This window comes from Nicotiana tomentosiformis, chromosome 5 (genome assembly GCF_000390325.3).
Source record: "Nicotiana tomentosiformis chromosome 5, ASM39032v3, whole genome shotgun sequence".
Lineage (NCBI taxonomy): Eukaryota > Viridiplantae > Streptophyta > Magnoliopsida > Solanales > Solanaceae > Nicotiana > Nicotiana tomentosiformis.
This window is the reverse complement of record NC_090816.1, coordinates 116,952,376-116,969,299: the sequence shown is the minus strand read 5'-3', so window position 1 is coordinate 116,969,299 and position 16,924 is coordinate 116,952,376.

Below are 16,924 nucleotides of genomic sequence, written 5' to 3'. Positions count from 1 at the left end.
TTTAGAAGCTTAAGCGGTAAGAGTTGACCAGAATTTGACTTTTGTGTAGACGACTTTGAAATGCCATTTTAATGGTTCCAATAGTTTCGTATGATGATTTTGGTCTTATTAGCGTGTCAGGATGTTGATTTGGAGGTTTGTAGGTCGTTTCGGCATAAATTGGCGAAAGTTGGAAAAAGTAGAAGATTTTGGAAAGTTTGACCGGGATTTGACTTTGTTCATGTCAGGGCCGGATCCTGGTTCCGAAAGTTGGAATAGGTCCGTACTGTCATTTATGACTTGTGTGCAAAATTTAAAGTCAATCAGAGTTGGTCTGGTGTGAATCGACATTAGTTTTGAAAAGACCGCTATTTTTCTGGTGTTTGAGGGAATAGAGGCAAATTGCAGGTGTCAAATGCGATTTATAAATCTCATGTGTCAAGTACGACTTCCCTAGAGAGGTTTCTAAAAATGGGAGTTTCACCATTTTTAACATAATTAGAGTTGGGGAGCTCGATTTGGGCGATTTTCAGAGGCAAACTTCACAAATTGGACTGGGGTAAGTAGTCTTAACTTGATTTGGTTTGTTATTCATGAATCTAACACTATTTCCAGCACCTATTTTTGTGATTTGGGGATTAGAATAGAATTTTCCCAAACTTGAAGGCCGAATCGGAGTCGGAATTTAGTAATTTTGGTATGGTTGGACTCGGTATCGAATGTGTGTCCGGGTTTTGTTATTTTGGTTGGGTTCCGAGGCACGGGCCTGGTTTGACCTTTTGAGTTGACTTTTTATTTCTTTATAAAGATCGTAATTTTATTATTCGAATTAGTTTCCTATAGTTTATGTTTATGGTATGGAGTCGTTTTGGCTAGATTCGAGCCGTTCATAATTGGATAATCGAGGGAACGGCCTATTAGTGGATTGATTTAGTGTGATTTTGAGGTAAGTGACTTGCCTAACCTTGTGTGGAGGAAATACCCCTTAAGATTGAGTTATTTGTGCTAATCGGGTCATGTGAATGCCGTGTACGCGAGGTGACGAGTACGTACTCGCGCTTATTTGTGGAAAACTTGACCGTTTAGGGCTCTTAGGTTCTTATGTTCATTAGATATGAAGTTGTTTTATCATGTTAAAATTTTCATTTACTAAATTCACCCTTACATGTCTTACTTGGAATTAATTGATTCATGTTCTACCCTTGTTGCCAATTAAACTCTTATGTGCCTTCATTGAAGTTGTTGCCTCTTTTACGGCCATGTTGTCTTTTTCCGTAATTGCTTAACCTTAACTGAAGTTATGTTGTCTTTTCTATAATTGCTTAACCTTAATTGAAGCTATGTTGTATTTTCTATAATTGCTTAACCTTAATTAAAGTTATGTTGTCTTTATGTAATTTGCTTAACCTTAATTGATTTTTTTTATTCCTTTCGCTGTTGACCTATCCTTATTTGGAATCATTGCTTCATGCTATCTCTCTTATCGTCGAGTTGTACCTACGTGGAATCAATATTGCACATTATCTCTTTCCTTGTTGAGCTATTCTTGTTGAGACCATTATTCCCTTTTGTACTCAGTGTTGTTGAGCCAAGGGCTATGCGTGGTTGTAGTATTGAAATTATTTTGAGAAAAAGTTATGGCATATGGGCACATGTGGTGAAAGACCTTATATTATGTTGTTATATTTTGGCACACGTGATATTGTTGAGAGGATTGTTGGGGTGTTTGCATGTGAGTTATTCGTGCTATTGTTATTATTGATATTTGCACATGCCGCGTGACAAGGAGGGCTATATATGTGGGTTGCGCATGTGGCAAGACAAGTTGAGAATATTATTATGTGCGTGTGGCGAAACAAGGCACGCATTTACTTTATTGTTGCGCACGTGGTGAGATAAGGCGAGCTATATCAGGGATAATTTGTGATGACTTGTGATGTTCTGGGGGCATTGTTGTTGCTGATATTTGTGTAGTAGTGTGCCTACCTGGTGTGAGTCATGCATTTTACGTCTTGTTGTGTTGTTTCCTATGTGCCATTTGTTGTCTTTACTCTTACATGTTGTCTCGAGTGATAGAACACTTACACAAGTATACACGTAATTAATCACTCATATCGGTTTGAGAAGATGAACCATGATGTCAATTGATCATTTAATAACTTATAAATATATATGATAGTTTTAGTTCATTGACATTATAAATAGAATAACTATATAAATTTATTATAAAATCTATTACTTCTTTGTTAGGATTATTGTTTTAATATTACGTGTATTAAGTATGCATATAATGTATGTCTGTGTGTGTCTGTGAGACTTTAAGTTCTTTTTTTCCCCTCTTATTCTCTACTGTGTATATAGATTTTTGAGTTTTAATTGTTATTAATAAAAATATTTCTAAATTGCAAAATAAAATTCATGTAAAGTATAAATAGATAGCTTTTAGGAACTTGTTATAAAATTTACCTATATTTTCATCCTTTTTTTATTACATGCATGGACTAATTTACTAAAATTTCGATTTTTTTAATTCTCAATTTTATAAATAGATTGCGTTTTGATTGTTATTAATTAAATTATTCATACAGGTAAATTATTTATTGTAATCTTTTTATTTTTGTCATTTTCTTATTATTGAATGTCATTATACTTGATTACTACTTCTCATTTTTATTTCAAAAATAATATTTATTGTTTATAGGTAAGTTCATAACATATATAAAAATTAAAAAGTATCAAAAAAGAGATAAATGTTATAGAGGGTAAAATATGCATATTAAAATATAAACTTTAATATGAGGATGAGAATGATTATTGTTCAAAGTTGGAGGATGTGTGATTTTCAAAGCAAACTTGGGGGATGTAAATGATTTTCACCCATTAAAACTGATACCTAATTGAGATCGAAAATCATTGATCTTCTATTTTGAAATTCTTATTGTAACGACCCGACCGGTCGTTTTGCTTTCTAGATTTTCTTTTCCCTATTTAAGACTTCCCGTATTTGCTTTTACTATTTTATGACTTGCAGGGATGATTGGTTTGATTTTGGAAGGATTCAAGTTGAATTCGAAATACTTAGTTCCTTAACAGTGGCCTAAGGTGGCCAAGTTTGACTTGAATCAGCATTTTAAGTAAACGAACTCAGAACCGGGATTTGATGGTTCCAATAAGTATATATGATAATTTTGGATTTGAACCTGTGTTCGGATCGAGTTTCGGGTGATCCGTGAGCGTTTCGGCGCTTAATGTTGAAAGTTGGCGCCTTGAAGGTTTTAGAATTTCTTAAATTTAGTTTGAAGTAGACTTTGGTGTTATCGATGACCGTTTGGGATTCCGAGCCTGTGAATAGGTTCGTATGATAATTTGTGACTTGTGCGTAAGTTTGTCGTCACTCTGAGTTGTTTAAGTATGATTCGTCGCGTTCGGAGGTAGTTGAAGAAGTTTGGAGTTCATAAGCTGATTAATTTGGTTTTAGGGTGAGATTCTTAGTTTCGATGTTGTTTTATGTGTTCCAAGGCTTTGAGCGATTTATATCATATTTCTGAACTTATTGGTGCATTTGGACGGGTCTTGAGTGGCTCAGGTGTCTTTCGGACCACCCAGAGGTTGTCTCGCGTTCGCGTTGAAGGATTGGGAGCTGGGTCATCTTGTTCTTCGCGTTCACTAAGATTAGGTCGCGTTCGCGAAGGTTTGGGACCAGTGGCCTTCGCGTTCGCGATGGCAGTCCCGCGTTGATGTAGAAAGAACTGGGTTTGGGGGATCAACTGGTCATTGCCCTTCACATTCGCGAAGGGAGGAACACGTTCGTGAAGCTTAGGCTGGGTTAGCCTTCGCGATCGCAAGGCAGGGACGGTTCACGAAGAGTCTTTTTCTGGGCGTGTCAAATTTTTGCCTTCGCGATCACGAAGGAGGGACACCTACGCAGTATCTTGATTTAGAAATGGGACTTAGGCCATTTTGTTCTTTTCTCATATCTCTTGGCCGATTTTGGAGCTCTTTGAGAGAGATTTTTCACCTAGCATCTTGAGGTTGGTAATTTCTACATAATGTGAATTTAATACATAGATTTTGGGTAGATTTTAACATAGAAATTGTAGAAATTATTGATTTTTGTTGAAAAACCTAGGTTTTGGTAAAAATAAGATTAGACCGCGAAATTGACTATGGTATTGAGTAGAAATTATATATTTGAGTTCGTAAGGTCATGGGTAACATTATTCTACGAAAATTCCGGAATCCGGGCACATGGGCCCAGGAGTGACTTTTAGAACTTTTCCAAATTTAGTTGGATAATTACTATAATAGTTAAAGTATGAATTTTTAAGCATATATTGATTAGTTTGCACGGCCTTTGGCCAGTTTCGGATTGCCCGGCATCGATTTGAAGCAATTAGTGTGATTGAAGAGCCGAGTAGTAAACTTGAAAGCGAGGTACGTCTCTTGCCTAACCTTGTAAGAGAGAATTATCCCCGTAGGTGTTTCAATTATTATTTGCTACTAATTGTGGGTGCTACATACGCATGAAGTGACGAGAGTCCGCACATAGCTAAAAATTATTTTTATGTCCGGGTAGACTTAGGACTTTGTCATACAATACTTGTATTATTTGATCCCAATATATTAGTTTAATTATTTGAATTTATAATTGAAATTTAATTAGGGATTATGTTAGACCGAGTTTCGTTACTTTGAGTTTTAGCGGAATATTTGATTGTTGATAGAAAATTTATGCTCCTTTGTGTGCCCATCATGGTGTTGTAAACGTATGTCCCGTAGTTCGAAGAATTTCCCTATTCCCGTGGGTTTGTCCAAATGACTCGGCAATATATTTAAAATGAGTTGCATTCATGGATCAGGCCGTACGACCTCGGTAGTGTATGTACACGATTATCATGGATCGGGCCGTATGACCTCGGCATAACTCGTGCGCACTTGATGTTTCCTTCATGACTTGAGAATTGATAGTTACTTTACGACTCTTAATTGTTGAAATTGGTTTGTGATAATTGAAGGCTTTAAATTGATATTGTTTTAAAGAATCACTGTAACGACCCGACCGGTCATTTTGGGAAGTAGCGCCCCGTTTAGAGGCTTAAGGTCTCAAGAAGCTTCGTAATGTATATTATGACTTGCGTGTGTGGTCGATATTCGTTTTCAGATGATTCAGGATTTAATTGAAAGAACAATTTTTATTTTTAAAGCTTAAATGAAAAGAGTTGACCGGAATTTGAACTTTGAGCAAATGACTCTGGAATCGAATTTTTATTATTTTAATAGCTTCTTATGATAATTTTGGACTTAGGCGTGTGTCCGTATTTGGATTTGGAGGTCCGTAGGGTAATTTGAAGCATTTCGGCAAAAATTGGAAATATTGAAGTTTTGGAAGGTTTGACTAGAGGTTGGGATGCGAATTATATTATTTCCGTTATGTCATTTGGGACTAGCATGCAAAATTTGACGTCATTCCGGGTTGATTTGACATGTTTCGGCACGAGTTGTAGAAGTTGGAAGATTTGAAAGTTCATAAATTCGATTCGCGGTGTGATTCATAGTTTCGATATTGTTTGATGTGATTTGAGGCCTCGATCAGGTTTGCGTTATGTTATCTAACTTGTTGGTATGGTTGGACGGTGTCCCCGGGGCCCCGGGTGTGTTTCAGACGAGCTTCGGATAATTTTCATATTTTGGGACATGTCTGGTTCTGGTGCTTCACACCTGCGACATTTTGGAGCGCAGGTGCGGCTCCGCTTCTCTGTGAACCTGGCCGCTTCTGCAATCATAGTGGCATGGGAGGGAGGGAGCTTCTGCAGAGATTGGCATGCGATGGTCGCTTTTGCGGCCCATCGATCGCATATGTGAAGTTGTTCGCTCCTGTGGTTATTTTGGCGCTTCTGCGATGTCGCTGGCGCGACTGTATTTGCCGCAGATGCGAATCCTGGCATGGTAATTTGAGTTCGCATATGCGAACTTTTATTCGCAAATGCAAGAGCACATATGCGCTTCTTTGTCCGCAAATGCGGAAGTTTTGGGAAGAATCATATAAGTCGAGAGTTTGGCCATTTTCTTCATATTTTGAGTTGTAGACCTCAGTTTTGGGAGATTTTTTGTGGGTTATTCAAGCAACTCATTGGGGTAAGTGTTCTCTACCCGAATCTTTTTATATATCATGAATCAATTGCTATTTTCATCATTGAAGGATTATGATTGAGATTATGAATTGTGAATACGAGGCGGTACCTTGATTGCGATTTTGATATATACAAGAGGTGGTATCTCGGTTGTGATTCTTTTGTACATGAGGTGGTACATAGTTTTGATTCTTGTTGTTTATCTCGTGTTGTAAAGAGTTATTTAGTGGGAACACTTCTTGTTGTTTTGTTCTTCATTGTTCTATCAGTTAATGTCCGTATATGTGTCACAACCCAAAATCCAACTAGTCATGATGGCACCTAACCCAAACCGCCAGGTAAGCCAATTAACAACAATACAATTCAAATGAGAATTTCAGAGATAATAAATGATGAAATAACTGAACTTTTATACACTTCTCAAGGACTGATAGTACAAATCATGGATTTTGAAGATTTAGAGTTTACAAAGCTGGTATGAAATAAATACATCATCTATTTGAAATATACATGAACAAATTAATAATTCTAAAGCTACCAAGAACAAGAAGCAGCTGTGACCGGAACACATGTATATCTTCAATGCTATCTCCCGCTATACACAACAACATCAACATCCAAAATCTGCACGCAAGGTGCAGAAGTGTAGTATGAGTACAACCGACCCTATGCACTCAATAAGTAACAAACCTAACCTTAAGTTGAAAGTAGTGACGAATTTGGATAACGGTCAGAGTCTAACACCAACATGTAGGAACAACTCGTGATAATATAAATAAAGCAGTACAAGTAATAACTCAAAGAAGTGATGCTCAGCTCGTTCACAGTTTCGGAAAATAGGCATGTTTTTCAAGTATAACAATATAACCCAAATCTTTGGCATAATCACCAAAATATGATTAAATATGAAAACTGTGATTTTTTCCAAAAACTTGCAACAACAGATAAAATGTTTCATTATCAGATGGCATGAGGAAAGTGCATCTCTATGCCTATATGTCAATGTGAATGTGAATTCATGAATGTCACAATGCTATACAACATGAGGAAATACATCTCAATGTCTACATGCCAAGTATGCATGCCAACTATAATGCAACGTAGTGATAAAACCATATGCATACTCTCGGAGTATCAATTCGCTCAGTTCTCCCAGTTACCCAGTCCTCCCAATCACTCGGCACTCGTTCTCTCCACTCGCACTCAGCAGATACATGTGCTCACTGGTCTGTCAGACTCCGGAGGGGTGGATCCTTCCCAAGCGTTAATATAAGCCAATCATGGCATGAATCAATAAAGCCTGCTGCGGCGTGCAACCCGATCCCATAAACATCCTCACAATCAGGCCCTCGGCCTCACTCATTCATCAATCTCTCTAGTCTCTCGACCTCACAAATCTCATGCCAATCGGCCCAAACAATGATAATATGATGTGAGACAAATTATAACAGAGATTGAGATATGATATGCAATGAATGAGTATGATTGAGTATGTAATTGCAATTTAAGCAAATAACTCAACAACATAAATGATCTCAGTGGGTCCTAATAGGATAAACATATAGTTTAAACATGGTTTCTAACATGAATCACAACTCAATTACTCTAGCATGTAGAAATTTCATGGATAAAGACAATATTAGTTAACTACACAGCATCACAGAGTCAACTGAGTCATAATTTACATGGTGGACACCCACATGCTCGTCACCTCAACACCAAACACATAACACATATATTCGGGAGTTCATACCCTCAACACCAATTTTAGAACTGTTACTTTCCCCGAACAAGTCAGATCCAATACCGAGCAAGCCAAACAATACTCTAGAAACACCATCCCGCGTGTACCGACCTCCGAACGGCTCAAAACTTGGAAAAAGCAACTCAAGAACATCAAATAATGCAAAAGGAAATAAACCCAATCGACAAAGGTCGAATCATTACACTTTTACTCAAAGTCAACCAAATATTCAATCCCGGGCCCGCACCTCGAAACCTGACAGAACTCACAAAATCCGATAACCCATTCAATTACGAGTCCAACCCTACTAGTTTCTCTCAAATCAGATTCTGAATCGATGCTCAAAACTTGAAAATTCACTTTATGAAATTTTAGACAAAAAAATCCCAATTTCTCTTTTGAAATCATCAACTAAATGCCAAAAATGTGGATAGGTTCATGAAATATAATCAAAACTGAGTAGAGAACACTTAACCCAATCCATATGGTAAATATCGCCTAAACAATTACGTAAATCCGAGCTCCACAGCTCCAAATATGCAAAAATGGCTGAAACCCCCGAATATAGAGTACTTATAATCAGTGGACAAATTAATGAATCACGATTGAGGAAATACCATCGCGATCGCGGAGAAGAAAAAGCATTGCCCGAGAAATACTATATGCGATCATGGAACAAACATCGCGATCGCGAAGAACAGAAGCCACTGCCACCAAAAAGCTCTACGTGTTCGGGACACTGGCAATACAAACGCAAAGCAAACATGCATCCAAACTTTGTGAACGTGTCCCGTCTTATCCGAACGTATTGAAGAAACTTCCAGCTCCCAGCTCTCAGCTCAACTTTATGCGAACACGATAACTCCTATGCGAACACATACTACAACCAACACAAAACTACGCGAACGTGGTCTTTCAATCCCGACCGCGATGAAGAAAGTGCCCAGCCCCAGATTCCTCTACGCGATCGCGTACACAACTTCGCGATCGCAAAGGACAACCGAGGCATCAGAAACTAGCAATAACTAGCAATGAAAACATGAAGAAAAATAGTTTGAAATCAATTCGAAACACACTCGAGACCCTCGGGACCCCGTACGAACATACCAACAAGTCCCATAACCTAACACGGACCTACTCTAGGCCTCAAATCATACATAACAACATCGAAATGACGAACTGCACCTCAAATCGAACTTAATGAACTTTCAACTTCCAGAACTCGTGCCGAACTATATCAAATCAATTCGGAATAACTCAAATTTTGCACACAAGTCCCAAATAAAATAACAAAGCTATTCCAATTACCGGAATGATAATCCAAACCCGATATCATCAATATCAACTCCCGATCAAACTTATGAATATTCCAAACCTTCAAATTTCTAACTTTCGCCAATTAGTGCCGAAATCTTTTAGAAATATGCAAATGAAATTTTGGGCATACACCCAAGTCCAAAATCACCATCCGGACCTAACAGAACCATAAAAACTCTAATCCAGGGTCAAATACTCAAAAGTCAAAATTCGTCAACTCTTCCAACTTAAAGCTTCAAACATGAAATTCATTTTTCCAAACAAATTCCGAAACACCTGAAAACCAAAACCGACGATACACATAAGTCATAATACATCATACGAAGCTAATCAAGACTCCAAATAAATGTACATAATACTAATGCTCAAAACAACCGGTTGGGTCGTTACAATATGAGCATTGTGGTTTTTTTCATTTGCTTCCCTTATGTTACCTCTATGCTTACTATCCTTTCATTAATCTATTTGGAAATAATTTACCTTTATGCAATAATTTATAGCCATACAAAATATATGTGCCTTATTTTATACCAAAAGTTTAAAAGTGTTCTCTTTTTTCTTAAACTTTGTGCCCAGTCAAATGAGTTCGCATAAATTGAAACGGAGGGAGTATTACTTACTGCTATGCTTTCCATTACTTCTTGTTATTATGTTTTCATTTTATTGATATCTTGAACTAGCCTCGTCACTACTCTATCGAGGTTAGGTTTGATATTTACTAGGTACCGTTGTGGTATACTCATACTACGTTTCTGCATATATTTTTGTGCGGATCCAGGTACGACTGCCCATGCCGGATGCTAGAGCTGATTTGAGTAGCTGCTTTTGGAGACTTGAAGGTATACCTTCTCTACGTCCGTAGGCCTCAGAGTCGCATTCCCTATCCTTAGTTCCTATTGTATTTTCTTTCAGACGAGAGTCCGTAAGTAGGTGGAGTATGTATATGTCAGGGTAGACTTAGAACTTTATCATGTAATATTTGAATTGTTTGGACTCATTTTTCAAGATTAATTAATTGAAATTGATTTAGAAACATATTTATATTAGGCCGAGCTTTATCACCTCGAGTGGTTTCCAAGATATTTGACAAACGTAAAGGGGTGTATTCACCACTATGCACCTGTATCTGTGTTGTAAGCATGTTAATCGTAATTCGATAAGTTTCTTTCTTTCTTGTGGAGTGGGACGAATGCCTCATAAAACTAATAGATGCATGTATGGTTTATGTCGCTCGACCCTCGGTAGTGTACACATTATTCTGGATCGGACCATACGACCTTGGCATAATCGTGCGTTATATCGCTAGCTGTGTGACAAGAGAGTGCCACTGATACTCAAAGGTAAGTTCTATAAAGCGGTGGTTAGACCAACCATGATGTATGGGGCTGAGTGTTGGCCCGTTAAAAACTCACATATCCAGAAGATGAAAGTAGTAGAAATGAGGATGTTACGGTGGATGTGCGGGCACACTATGATAAGTAAGATTATAAATGATGATATTCGGGAGAAGGTGCACGTGGCTCCCATTGATGACAATATACGGGAAGCGAGGCTTAGATGGTTCAGACATGTTCAGAGGAGAAGCCTAGATGCTCCGGTATGGAGGTGTGAGCGGTTGGTTGTGGTGGGCACAAGAAGAGGTAGAGGGCGGCCTAAGAAGTATTGGGCAGAGGTGATCAGGCAGGATATGGCGAGGCTCCAAATTTCCAAGGACATGACACTTGATAGGAAGATATGGAGGTCGAGTATTAGGGATATAGGTTAGGAGATAGTTGAGTAGTGCCTTACTTCGTACTATTGTGGGACTAGCCATGTAGGGTTTTTGTCTAAGATAGCTAGTGATAATGTTGTGTCTTACTATTTCGCTTTTCAGTGCAGGTCCTATTTACTAGCTATCGCTTTTGCTTTGCATCTTTCTTCTAGATTTCATGGTGTTCTTATTTTTCTTATGATTGTTGTGGTGATACTAATATTGTCTCCCTTTGTTTTGCATATTTATTCTGGATTTCATGACGTTCCTATTTTTCCTATGATTGCTGTTGTGATACTAATATTGTCTCCTTTTTGTCCTTTTGTCTTTTTATTTTTTGAGCAGAGGGTCTTTCGGAAATAACCTCTCTACTCCTTTGGGGTAGGGGTAAGGTCTGCGTACACACTGCCCTCCCCAGACCCCATTAATGAGATTTTACTGGGTTATTGTTGTTGTTGTTGTTGTATATCTCTAGCCGTCCGAATATCCATGAGATTATCATTTCACCGATGCTTGGCATTTTATATGGTATTCCTTATTCGTTTAATACTATCACTTGATACATCTGAGCTATTGAGATAGAATATGAGACTGAGAAATTTATATCTTTAAAAGAAATTTTTGGAAGGTTATGTAACTTACAGTTTTACCCGATTATTGTTGTTGTGCTTCATATCTGCTTATGATATATCATATTGCTTTATTGGACCTCTAGTAAGTGTCGATGTCGACCCCTCGTCACTACTTCTCCGGGGTTGGACTAGATACTTATTGGATACGCATTGATTTACGTACTCATGCTACACTTCTGCACTAAATGTGCAAGATCTGACAGGTTCAATTGGTGGTCATCTTGGCGCGTTGGCACATCTGCTGAGAAGAATTTATGGTGAGCTGTATTCTAGGCTACGTACCCCATCCCACAGAGTCTCCATCTTACTATTTACTTGATCTTGTCTTATTTACATTCCAGACATATGTTGTATTATTATTTTACTCCTTAGTAAATGCTCATGCACTTGTGACACCGGGTTTTGGGATGATTCTAGAATTTGTTTATGGTTTGTTTAACCTCGATACACTTTACTCGTATAATATTTAAATTGTATTAATCTACGACTTTAACGCATTTGTGTCTCCACCTATCAAGATTCATGATTTCAAAAATAAAATAAATAATTAAGTTGTTAGTTCACCGTTGGCTTGTCAAACAGTGACATTGGGTGCCATCACGACCTATAGTGGGTTTTGGGCCGTGACAGCTTGGTATCAGAGTTCTAGGTTAATTTGGGTCTCACGAGTCATGAGCAAGTCTCGTAGAGTCTGGTAGATCGGTACATAGACATCTGTATTTATCTTCGATAGGCTACATGGATGTTAGAAGTACTTTCCTTCTTGATTCCTCGTCGTGCGATTTGATTCCATTGAAGCTCGTGCCTTCATTTCCTTCCTACTCAATCTTATGCGACATAGAGCGCTTGTTATTAATTGGGCATCGAGGAGTTGTAATGGTATAGCAGATGTGGTGCATAATATTTCTCCCTACGTATTCGATTGGGCTATTTTCGTCGCCTCGTGGAAGGATATTCTGTCATTTCAGCGCAATGTTAGTGTTGCCTACAATTTCGTGGCTATACACAGTGTATTATGATGTTCATGAGTGGAGATCGCGTAGTGTTGGTATAAATGGTAGGGTGCTTATCTATGTGTCGCGGCAATGAGTGACTCAAGAAGAGGATTTCTCATTTCATTGTTTAGAGGTTCGGCATTTAACTCTAGAGGAGAAAAAACAATTGGACTATGGATGATTCAGGCCTCGGTTGACGGAGTAGAAAGGTCGGATATTTTTGAACTTGGTAGAAATTCTCATTTGTGATATGGTGTCGTCATCCTTGTTTGAATGCATTAAGGCCCATCGGTGTTATGATCTTCTTTGATCTGCCTCTGGGGTAGGGTATTGGGAAATGGTGCTTGAGAAGTGGTTGTCAGAGATGGCGGTGTATGTTTGCTCCAGAGTCTAATCGGTGTTCTAATGTTGATGGCACGAGAAAGATGATCTTCGAGCACGATTAGAGTTAGTAGTAATTTATTAGTTCATGTGCTATGGAGATAAAGTTTGATTTGAGGCAGTATTTGGGTAGCGAAGGATGAGGAAAGGCATGGTGGGAGGTGTCTCGTGGTGGTTTAATTGCTAGCAGGTCAAGTATGAGCATCAAAGTTCGAGAAGTTGCTTAAGGAGATGGTTTAATCTAAGTGGGAGTGGCAGAGTAGCGTATGGATTTTGTGGTAGGATAGCCACATGCCTTGAGGAAGTTTAGAGTGATTTGGGACTCATGGTGGAAAGTGACTAGGTCTACGAATTTTATTTGGGATGGTGGCTACTGTACTGAGGAAGATTGAATATGGCAGCGCGAGATCATGGTAATTGAGTAGGAGGAATCTTTGTGGGTTTTACATTTATGTGATTGTAGCTTAAAGCTAAGTGAGGGAGCCTACTCTCTACGATTAGGTCACGTGGTTGTCTACTTGTGTAGGTTTTGGGAAGACTCAGAGTTTGTGCTTATTGTGGATGTTTTGTACGAGGAAAAGAATTCATCCGGTTGCTTCTTTGGGAGTGTTCATGTGCTATCAGCACACTGGAGTTGGGTTATATATTTGGGACCAAGTCAGAGTGGGTGACTCTCAACAGTGCTTCTGATGGGTTCAAGAACGCAAGCGTGACGTCTAAGGATTTTGGGTCCGTTGTGTGGTTAAGGATTGAGTTTTGTAGTGGGTTATAAAAGGGACTTGGAGTGTTTTTATGTTTGCACCGATGGTCTGCGGTGCGATGTTAGAGAGATGGAAGAAAACATTTTCTAATTCGTAGAGGATCTTCAGAATATGTGTACCAGTTGGAGATGCTATTGGACGTATGATGAGGGTATGGGATGGTCCATGGGTATTGAGGCGATGTGATCTCGTGAATTGAGTCACTCAGAATGAGTGTTGTTGAGTTTCGTTACATTTTTGGATGGAGCTATTATTATTTCTAAGGCAAGTCAAGAGTAAATTGGAAGAAGTTGGGTTGGTTAGTAATGGTTTGAATTAGCATGATTGTGGTAATGCCCAGTTCCCTCAGCGTGTTAAGTTATACATGTGGTTTTTGGTTGTACGTGCGGGCTTGACAACAACTATAATTTGATTGATTTGGGAGGTATTTGATTCAAATGGTCTTGTTATGTGTAAATGGATCCCGGAAGAGTTATGGCAGTTTAAACCACGACTTGAGGTTTGGATTTTCTACGGTTATGGCAATTCAATTGCGTGTTGCTATGGTTCTTCTGAAATGAGTTAAGTGAAAGGTTTCTAGCCAATAAAGTGTTCATTATTCTAGTAGTTCAGGGGTTATGATGAATTCTTGTACTCTCGCGTAGTGGCATGATAGGTGCAGTGAGCGACATGGGAATTGGAAGTTGAGGATCAAGGTTGCGGCTCAGAGTTGATAAGAATGTCACGAGCTCGGATGAGTAGGGAAGAATTCAGATGTTCAGAGTATGCTGGCATTATCTTAGGGTTGCTTGAGAATGGTGTTCTGTGGAAGAGGCATTGTGTGTTGATTTGCGGATTCTTGATTTTCTTTACAGAGTTAGTACGGTTGGTGGTATGGAGGTGCAGATTTTTCTACTTGGTGCGGAAGGTCGTGGGAGTGTATCCCACGAGAAAATTGTATAAGTGTGACATGTTAGTCACTTGATTGTTAATGATTGAAACCAAGTATGGAGATTCTGGTACTATCGCTAATGTAAGAGTTTATGCCTTAAGGGCACTCTATTTATTTGGTTGTGGAATGTGGGAGTTTGTTCTGGATTGGACGGCTTCACGTGTGTGTTATGAATATGGCCATTGTTGATCATTTAAAAGTTGTTGGCCTAGTATGGTATGATCAGAATAGGCTTGAGGTCCGTTGGTGGGTCTAATGTGAATGTGTGCTCTACGTCAAGTTAGACGTGTTTATTCGGCATAACATTGCTTACGGAGGAGTCTTCGGGTGTTAGATGTTATTCCCGTCGTTAGTTATTCCATGTAATACTCTATTGTGCCATGTGGGTTGTGAGACGACTTGATTATTCGCACTTGTATTGTAATCCCATGTAGCTTGTTGTGTTATATGAACAGGATGGATCTCGAGAAGCAGGTCATTTATTTCACCTTAGTCGTGCCTGGGTTTTTGTAGCGTATGGCGCTATCCGTCACCCTAGGGTTGTATTATGCACTTGGCATGCTTGTGGTCGATATTCGAGCATTTATTAAGTATAAGCATTACGGCTTGATGGGTGTTTCCTTGTTGATTATTGTGTGGATTGGGTGGCACGCAGCTTGTTGTGTTATATGAACAGGATGGATCTCGAGAAGCAAGTCATTTATTGCACCTTAGTCGTGCCTGGGTTTTTGTAGCGTATGGCGCTATCCATCACCCCAGGGTTGTATTATGTACTTGGCATGCTTGTGGTCAATATTCAGGCATTTATTAAGTATAAGCATTACGGCTTGATGAGTGTTTCCTTGTTGATTATTGTGTGGATTGGGTGGCACGCCGCCACGGGTATATTGTTTGTATCGGGTGGCACACCACCACAGGTATGTTATGTGGATCATGTTTGCACCGCAACAATGTCATGTATGGATTGGGTTGCATGTCGCGATGACATGGTTGGATCGGGTTGCACGCCGCAATAGTGTCATATTTGGATCAGGTTGCACGCCGTAACAATGAGATATTGAGTACAGTTACCTATACTTATTTTTGTGTGTCTTGTTTCTTGTCTCTGAGAAAGGTTTATAGCATCTGTTGGCCATTTTATTCGTTTCGCGGGCTCGGTAGTTCTTTTCCAGAGTTCGTTCTTCCTTATGTGTCATATTCGAGCTGTTTCTTGTTGGCACAATGATGGCGTCATGCGAGATTTTAGTTAGTATTTGAGATGGATTATTGAATGAGCAACTTATATTGGGTGAGATGAAGTTATTGGACCTGGAATTAGTGCGATCGAATTTATGTAGGGTATATTAGAGAAAAATATCGTTATTCAGTTCAGAATGAAGTAATAGTTCTTGCCAGGTGAAGGGACTCCATGATTTATTGATTTGGTTATGTGATTATGAGTTTCTACACATTTCTTTCGTCGTGGAAGTATTGTGAGATTTGGAACATGGCTTATACGCATTATGAGGTATACTACGGACATTGGGTTAGTGAATTTGCAGTTGTTGTGCTTGGAGGAGGTTACCATGGGCAAATAAGTTATGCGGCGCATTGTGTGGTATCAGTATGGGTGCTTGATCATGTATTGGTTCAACGTGTGGAGATTAATACGGTGGTCGTATGTTAGAATCCGGTCTTGAAGAGCAATTCGGATATTGGAATTTTGTCCTAAGGCTTGTTGGCTAAAATAAATGGGAGAATCTTCAGTCTGGCTCGAGCTAATATGCTCATATGGGTTGTGGTGGCACGAGCAGGCGCCCGAGGTGTTAAACAATGATTTTTGGTGAACCCTAGAACGGTTCTTGGCACGTTCGAAAATGCATGTTTAAGTGGGAGAGAATGTAACGACCCGACCAGTCATTTTGAGCTCTAGCGCATCGTTCAGCGGTTTGAGGCCTTGAGTAGCTTCACTTCATGTATCATGACTTGTACGTGTGGTCGGAATTGAATTTTGGGAAGTTCGGAGTTGTTTCGGAATCAAAATTCTAAATTCGGAAGCTTTAAATTGAAAGAGTTGACTAAGGTTTGAATTGAGTAAACGACCTCAGAATCAGGATTTGAAGATTTCAATAGGTTTGTATGATGATTTCGTACTTGGGTGTATGTTCGCGTTGAGTATCTGGTGGTCCGAGAGCATTTCAACGCTTATTATGGAAATTGGACATTTTGAAAGTTTTAGAAATTTCTAAGTTTGACTTGAAGTGGACCTTGGTGTTATCGATGTCCGTTTGGGAGCCTTGGAATAACTTCGTTATGTCAGTTGG